Source organism: Helianthus annuus, chromosome 16 (genome assembly GCF_002127325.2).
Source record: "Helianthus annuus cultivar XRQ/B chromosome 16, HanXRQr2.0-SUNRISE, whole genome shotgun sequence".
Lineage (NCBI taxonomy): Eukaryota > Viridiplantae > Streptophyta > Magnoliopsida > Asterales > Asteraceae > Helianthus > Helianthus annuus.
This window is the reverse complement of record NC_035448.2, coordinates 190,381,459-190,392,343: the sequence shown is the minus strand read 5'-3', so window position 1 is coordinate 190,392,343 and position 10,885 is coordinate 190,381,459. Positions and strand designations below refer to the sequence as shown.

Genomic DNA, 10,885 nt, shown 5'->3' with positions numbered 1-10,885 from the left:
AGAAAAAATTAGGGGTGTTAAATTAATCGAATTTCAATGAATTTCGAATATTCAAATTTATCAAATCGACTTATTCGAGTTTTAACACTTTTGAAGCTGAAGTCAAATTTGATTCGAAATTTGATTGCTAGGGTCGAGTCGAATTCGAACATTGAACCTCAAAGTGGTAACATTACATGTTTAATTTAAAGCAAGAGACAACTACAAGAATATTATAAACGAACAGACAAACCGAAGAAAAAAATGAGGCTGGATATATACTCAAATCGGGCAATAAAAGCATCTTCTAGGGTTCGTAGCCGTCGTGAGGTGCGAGTTGAGGTGGGCGAGCTGCAAGGACAAATCACCATTGTTCAATCTTGGGATTGAAGTCTAGTAGTGTTAATCAGGTGGGTGTACGTTTCAAAAAAAAATCAGGTGGGTGTAGAAGAAGATGTCATTTATTTAAAAAGAATTCAGGTTTAAAAGGATTTATTAAAACAACCAAAAAAGACTAAAATGTCCGTCACGTGGGTGATGTCAAACAATGAAAGTGGATGGCGTTAAGGCCATGGATGATTTTGGCAAGATTTGAAATTACAGTTGCTCGCCAAATGGTTGTTTTATGTAATGCTTAATGTCGGTCTGTTTGTGGTTCTGTTTTATTTATGTTCTTGTACTGTTCTCTAGTCTTGCGCTAGTCTGCGTTCTAATAAAGTTGATTGTTGCTGGTAAAAAAACTGATAATTTGGGTAAACTACATGGACTACGTGAAATTTACTCATTTAGTTATGAATTTATATCATTGTTGTTATTTATCATTGTACTCTTTTTCAGGTTTATAACTTATAATGATGAAATCTTTAACCATTTAGGTTTATAACTTATAATGATGAAATCTTTAATCAGCCATTTACTTGATCATTACTTTAATAAAACGAAAATTATTATTATTAAAGAAAATTATTATTATTTAATAGTAGAGAAAAATGCAGGAAATCAAAATCTAAAATTAATCAGAAATTAACCCGTGTAACATATGGGTTTTTTTTAAAGATATATGATTTTATTATTTACTATACAAAATTACATTTATTCAACCCATGTAATACACGGAGGTTTTTTACATATATAATTTTTTTGATTGTTCACTATACAAAAATTACATTTATTCAACTCTACAATACACGGGGTTTTTAAAGATATAACTTTTTTATTATTTGGTATATAAAATTAAATTTATTCAACACATATAATACATGGGGTTTTTTAAGATATAACTTTTTATTATTTAGTAATTTTATTATTATTTGATGTACAAGGTTACATTTATTCACCCGTACAACAATACATAAGGTTTTTAAAGATATAATTTTTTATTATTTAATATATAAAATTATATTTATTCAATCCGTGTAATAAACGAGGTTTTTAAAAATATATTGTTTTATTATTTATTCAACCCGTGCAATACACAGGGTTCTAACCTAGTTATATATAAAATAAATCTATGATATAGAGTAAATACTAAGGGTATGTTTGGCTAAAGCTTATTTAACTTAAAAATGACTTTTTTTGAAAAATACTTATTGACTTAGACCATGTGTAGTGGTGAAGAAAAATAATGCCCCCACCATGGGGCATTATCCGACACGTGGCAGTTCAGTCAGCATAGGGCGTTATTGCAAAAGTGGCGTAGTGGAAATAATGCCTAATAATGCATCTTCCAATCATTAAACAACAAAAAAAAAACAAACAAACTAGTTGGTCATTGGCTAGTCAAACTCTCCCCCACTCCCATTGGCCACTTCAATAAACCACTTGACCACTTCTAGCGTTTTAATTAAAACACCAAGATCCAATTTTTTCAAAAGCCGGGTGTAATGGGGGTGGGGGCGTTTTGGGGCTTTTTTTTTTCAATTTTTTTAAAAAATACCGCCCCACTACGGGTGGTCTTATGACTTTTTGAAAATGAGTTTTTAAAAAAATGTTTGGATTAGCTTATATGGTGAGAAAAGCCAATAAGTTGTTTTTTTTAAAAGTGTTTGGCTTAGTTTGTTCATGTAATATGGTAAGTTGGTTTTTGAAAAGTTAAAAGCTTCTCAAAAAGTCACATCATCCTGACTTCTCAAAAATGACTTTTTCTCCTATACAAAAAGTTATTTTGAAAAGTCTTTTTGGTTTGCCAAACACTAAATCTTCCTATTAGCTTTTTGTAAAAATCAATAGGTTAATACGGAGTGGTGCGGCAAAGGGGATTGGCAAAGTGGATTGCCGCGCGGGAACATCGCCGCCGACCCTTTTGCCGCGCGGTAAACTTTGATGAATCGGTGAGGGGTTGCTGAAGTGGTGAAGGGAGGAAGGAGAGAGAGGGGATGTGTGTGGTGGGGTCCATGTCATCTCAACCAATCACATTTTTTTCTTTTTTTTTTAAGTTATCACTTCACCAAGTGTCTAACCATTGCCAACACTTTCAGCATAGTTTAAACACTTTTCACTGATTGACGTGGCGCACTCTAATTGATTGATTTTTTTCGTTTGTCACTCTCAAATTTCTAACCACTCCTTATACCCTAAGTTAGGGTGGAAAAGCCTAGCCAAACATGTCGTAAATAAGTAAATAGTATAGAAAATATATGGGTTTGGGGTTAAGAGTAGAAAAAGAAAAGGTTAGGGTTTCGCTGCCTTCTTCTCCACGACCGTACACTCCGTGATTTTCCGGCAACGTGAAATTGGCCACAGTAACCACCATCAGGTAACGAAACCGAACCTCTCAACCATATGAAATATGTTGTGTTAATAGTTCTACTGCCCAAATATATTATTAGGTTAAACATATATGGTAAAGTTCTTGTACAAATAATCTTAACATACTAAACATACAAATTGAAGGAAAACTCAAAAAGACAAGGTGCCCAAATATATTGTTTTGATCCTCCTGCGAGTTTTCGTGGTTTTCCAAATCTATTGAGTTTAGAGTTACATACCGTACAAATTGAAAGTGGGGAAGTTATTGAGTTTTTTTAGTCAATGTCCTGCACTTACAAATCTCAAAATATTATCTTATTCCCTTTATCTCCTTGAAGATAAGTTGCTGATAAGTTCCAGTATTATCTTTGAGCTTCTGGGCGTTCTTCCGAAACTTCAAGAGCTATATTTGGAATTTCTACAGTGCAAGGTAAGGCTAAGGTTGGCCTTTGAAGTTTAAATTATAAAAATACAGTTTCTTTTTTTTTCTTCATAATCTAATAACTAAAAATATGTGATATAATTTACAATGATTAGAGCATATTCATTATACCGCAACTAGGCTTTATAAATTCTCTAACCATCACTCTTGTTATAGTTTTTAGAAGACGATGCTAAAAAGAGGTCCCCTACCACCTTTCCCTGCCTCAAGACACTTAAATTATTAGCAATCAATTTAGAAAATGGTATTATGTTTGCTTTTGAATTGATTAAGAGCTTCCCGAATCTGCAGACCCTTGAAATCACATCAAGTTGTCAGGTATGCATCATATCGCAAGTCTTCTAACTCATATTCTCATATATACTTTTGCATTTGAATTTGAATTTTAGTGATTCTTGCAGAAAAATATCCTGGTACCTACAGTTTGTTCTCTAGATGTAGACTACAATACAATGGGGATGTTTCAGCTTCGAAGTGTTGTCTTTACATATTCTAAAGCTTCAGAGAGTGAAGTATGTTTGATAAAGTATTTACTTGCGTGTTCTCCTTTCCTAAAAAAGATAGTTATTCGTCCCCACAGCTGTCTAGTACTCGGTGAACAATTGATGTTTGCTAGGAAGTTGTTGAAGCTCCATCGCGCTTCCCCCAATGTTGACATCAATCTATGCTAGTTTTATTTCTATTGAACCCTTTTTTTCCCTGCATATTCCATAGTTTTTGTGTAAGTTTGTATATGCTCTTGGCACCACTCTTAGCTTACTTATGTAATCCAAGTGGAACTTGTGTTTTTAGATATGGATATGGTTATGATAATGGTACTTGTTTGGTTGTAAATTGGCCTTTTATTTTAAAAGGCCCATTCTATACACACCCCCCCTCCTTCCTGATTACACCCCCCTTGTGAGAGGAAAACTGTCGGTCCCACGCAGGCTCCACCTGTAAGTATGTGAGAGGAGAGGGGTGAAAAAAGTAAATAGGGGGGTGTAGAAAGTAGCACCCAGTACAAGGTACCACCGCACCAACACGACTTGTTTGGATCACTTAGCTAAGAGCATTCACAATCCACCCCTAAATTCTGTGAGGTAGCTTTTTATATTATGAAAAATGATTGTAGGTAGTTGGAGGTGGTTGTGAGTAGAGGAGAGAGAAAATGTTACTGTTTATCTGTAAATTTGGGGGACACTGTTCATCCTCTATAATGTTTTAATATATTTTGAAAGTGGTTGTGAGCGGAGGAGAGAGAAAATGTATTGATAAAAGTACAAAAAAATATTATTTAATAGAAATGAGAGAAAATGTAGTTTTTAGTGAAATTACATGGTAAAAAAGATGGAAGGGATGTGAATGCTCTAATTCCTTCCTATTTTTGTAGTTTCTTTATTTTGTCCAAAATTCGATTTTCTTCCCTAAATCGGTTCGGTTTTTGTCAAACAGTCAAAGTTGGTTTTTGCTCTAACCGGTTTGGTTTGAAACCTAAGGAATAGAAGAGTAAAGAATTCATGCAGCATGAAGAATAACTTAGTTCACCCATTCAACCTATTATCATATTTAATTAAACCATTCAAGCTATGATAAAAGCCCAAACTGACCCTTTTTAAGAAGTTGATCATAATAAAATCAAACTGGGTTGCATTAACCATTTAACAGAAGTTGAATTTGATCATAATAAAATCAAACTGGTAGTGGTTTGCATTAACCATTTAACAGTCTGGGTTTGAGAAAGACAACCAGAAACTTTTGTCCAGGTTGGGCCCTTTGACCCGTTTTCAAAAGTCGGTTAGCCCAGTACAAGGGAGGAGGCAAACATGTCAAAAGTCAAAACCCATCCAATTTGCTCTGGGATTCTTAAAACCTGACAGTTTAGTTTGAGCGGTCAATTTGGTCATAACCGAACCACCAGCACCAACAGGCGTGTTGGTGCGGTTTTAGGAACAACTTATCTAAGCATTATAGTATGGTAGTATGGGCATTGGCATCTAGCTTATCAACACGAATGATGAAAGAATGTGGGAAGTGTAAGGGAGCAACATTGATAGGGGTAAAGAGAAAAATTGGGACAAAATTATCATGGAGGACTTTCAAAAACAAAATGATTGATTAAGCGGGGAAAATGAAGAATAACTGGAACAAAGTTATCTTTTGATCCGTCCTAATATTCGTCATTCATCATAGGGGTGTAAACGAGTTGAGCTGAACCCGAGCTTACCTAAACTTGAGATTGGCACATTTTGAGCCTTATGTCTAAAGCTCAAGCTCGGCTCATTAATAATCTCTCAAACTTGAGCTCTACGTCTAAAGTTCAAGTTCACAGGAGGTAGTGCTAATAAGAGATGGAGAGAGAAACTATAAAAATTTTAACTTCTCAGATTTTTAAACGACTCCTGTATCGCTTAAAAAAGTCCCCTACCATGAATCTATTCTAATAAAGAATAACTGGGCCTTTGAGTTGCTAAAATTAAGCCCACACTTTAATTTTCTTTTGAACACTTTTTATTAACCAACCGGCCAGCAAAAGGCCCAAATAAAAGAATTCCAAGCTTTGATAACCCAAGTAATAAACCTAACAGGAGTCGAAGTGTCGAACACTTATTTTAGACAAACGATGTTCCCCATTAATCGGACAATCTGAGCATCCCTCCGTTGTAAGTTTTCACTTCTCTCTATGACTCTACTTTTTAATGCAGATTTCTATTACTATTCTACAGGTTGTATGGTCATAATTCTCATAATCACCATGATTTTCTATATTAGTGGGTGTGGTCATAACCCAAACCACTATCCCCTTATTTATTTTAATCCATGCAATCCATGGTGGATCAGGCAAGTGGATGGTGTAGCATTTCATTACATTCATGTTTCTAGATGGGAAATCATGTCCCAACCATGATCCCCCACACCCTTTAGCCTTACTATATTCATTTGTATCATCAATTGGATGAACGTTATGAGTATTATTAAGCTTTTACCAACAAAAAAAAAAAGTGTTTGTTCTTGCTTGTTGGTGACACCAATATACTTTTTGAGTCCTTGTGTTTTATGGGTTTTAACCACTTGAGTCCAAAAGCAAAAAGTTTAACGACCTGAGTCCCTATAAGCATTTTCTTTAACCATTTGAGTCCAAATTTCTAACACTGTTAGAATTTTTTGGTTAAATATTGTTAAATGACTAAAATACCCTCTACATCTTCCCTAAAAAAAACCCACCCCTCTGTATCCTTTTAGTCATCCCTTATTTACACATTCAAGAAACCAAAATTCAGAAAAAAAAATAATAATAAACTTATCGTTGACCAAACAACAAAAACAAAATCCCTCCCACATCATAAATCTGTTAAAAGAGAGACCTTGATGGTTTCCATGGAGTTTTAACTTGTTAAAAAAGAAGAGGAACCCAGAAATTGTATGTTTTTGAGCATTATTTGAATGGGATATTACATGAAATTTGATGAAATCTTGGAGAATTAATTGGGGGAATCTTGAATCTTGATTCTTTTGGTTCAAATATCCTCACTGGTCCAAACATCCTTGCTCGACCCACCTTAAAATCCCGTCATCATGTTTCCGGCTGAGTTCGGTGAATCCGAAAGTAGCGATTTGCATCACACCTTGCATTCTCAATTCAGTGAACATCGACATGACAACAGCCGGTCACCATCTGGATAACTTTGCTTTTCCTGCACTTTTAAAAGCAGTTACTGAAAACATCCTGCCCGGAGTAGCTTGACTTTCATCATCATCAGTCGGGGATTTACAAACCCTAAGCCTGCTGATTTGTAGTTAACAATTTGGGGAAAATAAAAAATTAGGGTTTCTTTTTCTAGGGTTTCGTTGAAATTTTGTTGGATAGGTGGAAATGGAGAGGCGACAGAGACATGGTGGTCTTGTATGCAGGTGGTGGTCAGTGGTGGTGGTCTCGTATGTAGGCGGTGGTTGACAGTGGTGGTTGACGGTGCGGTTTGCAGGTTGTGACAGTGGTCGTTGACAGTCATCTGAAGGTGGTGATAGTGGTGGAGGTGCTGTGGTGGTAAGGGTCTAGATGAGAGAGAGAGAAGGGATGATATGTCTGAGTTTGTGCGATGGTGGGGATGGTCGTGCGATGGTGAGGATGATGGTGGTGCTGATAATGGTGCGGTAGAGATGATGGTGGTGCAGTGGTGGTTCGGTGGTGGGGGTGGGCTGGTGCCGCGATGGTGGTAGAGAGAGATTACAGTGTGTGTGAGAGTGGTTGTAGAGGGGATTGTATAATCCCATTCTACATATAAATAATTTATTTTTATATAGATATATTATATATTAAAAAATTATGCATTAAAGACTTGTTTCTTATACTCTTGTGCATATAAGACTTGTACTTTGTATATAAATGACCAAATTACCCTTGTATTTAACAGACATGATGGATGGAGTTAGAAATTTGGACTCAAATGGTTAAAGAAAATGCTTATAGGGACTCAGGTCGTTAAACTTTTTGCTTTTGGACTCAACTAGTTACCCATGTATATAAACTAGTTTTTTTTACGTCACGCGGTTCAACGAAACCGAGTAAATAATAATGTAAAACAGACTTGATTTGAAAATAAAGAATGTTTAGAAAGCCAAACCATTAGAATGATTTAATTTATTATTGTACGTTTTATGATACTAAATAAATACTTTATTTTGAGTACAACTTCGTTTTTAACAAAACTTATAACAGAATGTCAGGGAAAAATTAAGTACAACTACGTACTTAAGTCTTTTTAAAACAAGTTATAAACATAAATTATTAAAGAAGTATCAAATTAATCGATAAATTAATATATGTTCTAAAAAAGAAAAAAACAATTATTAAAAAATGGTAAAGGGAATATATGTTTTAAAAAAATTAAGAATATGTCATTAAAAGTAAATATAATAATAAACTATTATGATATATTAAATAACTAGGTTACAACCCCGTGTGTTACACCGGTTGAATAAATAAATTTTATATACTAAATAATAAAATAATATATCTTTAAAAACCTCATTTATTGCAAGGGTTGAATAAATGTAATTTTATATATTAAATAATAAAAAGTTATATCTATAAGAACCATATGTATTGTACGGGTTGAATAAATGTAATATTTTTTATCGAATAATAAAAAAGTTATATCTATAAAAAAACATGTGTATTACACAGGTTGAATAAATATGATTTTATATACCAAATAATAAGAAAACTATATTTAAAAAACTAATGGATATACTCGGTACTCGATAAATATGGTGATTGCGGAGATAATTATTGAAAAGAAGATACAGTGGTCAAACATGTTATTCAAGAAGCAAATAAGTAGTCATTTGAGTGATAGATTATAAATTATATGAAGATGAATGACCAGTGCCATGCTGATGCATGGCAGCTGGCCATTGGTCTACCTTTTTTTTTGTGTCTTTTAGTAAGTTTTTGTTTATTTCTTTAACATTTTATATTGTCACTTATAACCCTAAAAACTTTGTAACTTTTTTTGTTTTATTTTAGTGTTTACCCTTCAGCATTTAGTATTGGTACTTACAACCCTTCAACGTTCTAAAAACTTTATAATCATTTTTTACGTGTTTATATTTATATGTGTGTCGGTATAAATTCAAATTGATTATGTTTCTTTGAAAATGGGCACGCTCAGGTGTAATATGCTTTTTGCTTTTTATTTTTACGTTTTGAGTTGATCTATATTTTGGCATAATTTTTGTTTTACAACAATTCGGGTCAAATATAATATGTTTTCATTAGACTTTATAAATTCGACTTATTTTACGTTTCGGCGCCACCGCAACACGGTACCATTTTTAACTTAAAAAACACAATTTTTTACTTATTTTTATATATATGTGCCGGTATAAGTTCAGTTTGGTGTTCGACTTAAATTTCTTTCGCAAATAAGTTGGGACATATATAATACGTCACCGTGCTTACTTTTAGGTACATCTTTAGTTTATCTACATATTGACGTAAATTTTACAATTCGAGTCTTTACGGTACAAATTCTAGTTACTTTATATTTTTACTTGCCACATCGTGCAATAAAATTTACTAGTTTTCTTTAATTAGAAGTTATGTTCTTTGTAATGTAAAAAAACTAGGTGTTGCCCCGCCCGCGTTGCGGGGCGATGGCCGAATAATTCTTAACCAATTAAAAAAACAGTACCATAGTTTTGCTAGAAAGAAAAAGTAAAAAGAGTGTTAGGCAGCTCCTTAACACGATTTTTAGCTGGGGGCAAAGTCAAATTTGTATTTTTACTTGGGGGAAAATCAATTCTTTTTCCCGAGAGTGAAATCCTAATTTTTAGCTAAGGGAAAACCATATATTTATTTTGCACTAGGGGCAAAATAAACGTAATTTTGAATTGAGGTGATATCGTATTTTGAACCAAGGGGAAAATCGTAACTTTTAGCTGGGGGCAAAAGCATAATTTTATTTTGAGTTGGGGGCAAAGACGTAATTTTAAACTAGGGAAAACCGTAATTTTAAAGTGGGTATAAAATAATAAACTGGTGTAAAATCGTAATTTTGAGCCGGGGGAAAAACAAATTTTATTTTGAACTGGGGCGAAAACGTAATTTTGGCTGAGGGTAAAAGCGTAATTTTTTTACCGAGGGCGAAATCGTATTTTCAGTTTAGCTAGTGTATAGTCATATTTTTATTTTGAACTGGGGAAAATCATAATTTTGAACCAAGTGTAAAATCATAATTTTGAGGTAGGGGAAAACCATAATTTTATTTTTAGCTGGAGCCAAAAAGGTAATTTTAAACTGAGGGTGAAATCGTAATTTTGAACCGAGCTGAGGGCAAAAGTATAATTTTATTTTGAACTGGGGACAAAGACGTAATTTTAAACTGGGGCAAAACCGTAATTTTAAAGCAGGTATAAAATAAAAAGCTGAGGGTAAAATCGTAATTTTTGAACCGGTGGCAAAATCGTAATTTTAGCTGCTGGCAAAAGGATTATTATATTTTTTAGTTGGGAGAAAAGCGTAATTTTAAACTGTGGTAAACCGTAGTTTTAAAGTGGATATAAAATAATTAAATAGTTTGTCCAATAGAGAAGGGGCAGCCGCCCATTTCGTCCAATGACAGAAAAACACTATTCCATTGCATTGTTGAATAAAATATGTAGTGTATAAAAAATATTATGTTAGAGCTTTTCTAATGGCACACCCTGTCACGGCCCCCGACCCGGTTTGACCCGTTTCCGGAGCCGCGAGACAGAAACCCCGTGATATTTGTTTAATTGAGTTTAGCAGCGGAAATTTTTAACATCAGGATCGTTGTAAAGCTAAAACTTTTCCCGATTATTTTTATTTCACAATTCGGGATAAAACCCCGATAATTTACAATACATAAGTTTAGTGATAAGTTCATATTTCAAAACATTTTTATTTATTTTATATTGAGCCACTATTTTAAGCTTGAAATGCTCCTCAGCACTTTTCCTGATTTACAGCAGATCACCTGAAACATGTTTGAAAAAGATTTTGTCAGCGGGGAAATACTGAGTGAATCATTCATTTTACTGAAAATAATAGATTTGTTATAATTTACAGTATTAAGAGTTTTTACATATGTTTATTATCAACCAACATTCAAGAATAGGTATTTGTCACAGACCAGCTCTGTGACTGTGGTCATATCACCATTGGCTGTCCCAATGAGTGACGTATGTCACATTTAGGCTCGCCCACCTAATGTG

At 33.8% G+C, this 10,885-nt stretch overlaps 1 long non-coding RNA gene across 1 annotated transcript; it reads left to right on the top strand.

Annotated features, from left to right (window-relative positions):
- Window positions 1-2,576: 2,576 nt before the first annotated feature.
- On the top strand, window positions 2,577-3,998 carry LOC110920474. Its single transcript, XR_002581704.2, has 4 exons — window positions 2,577-2,734; window positions 3,066-3,157; window positions 3,326-3,487; window positions 3,571-3,998. It is a non-coding gene; the product is annotated as an uncharacterized LOC110920474 (long non-coding RNA).
- The last annotated feature ends 6,887 nt before the right edge of the window (window positions 3,999-10,885 follow it).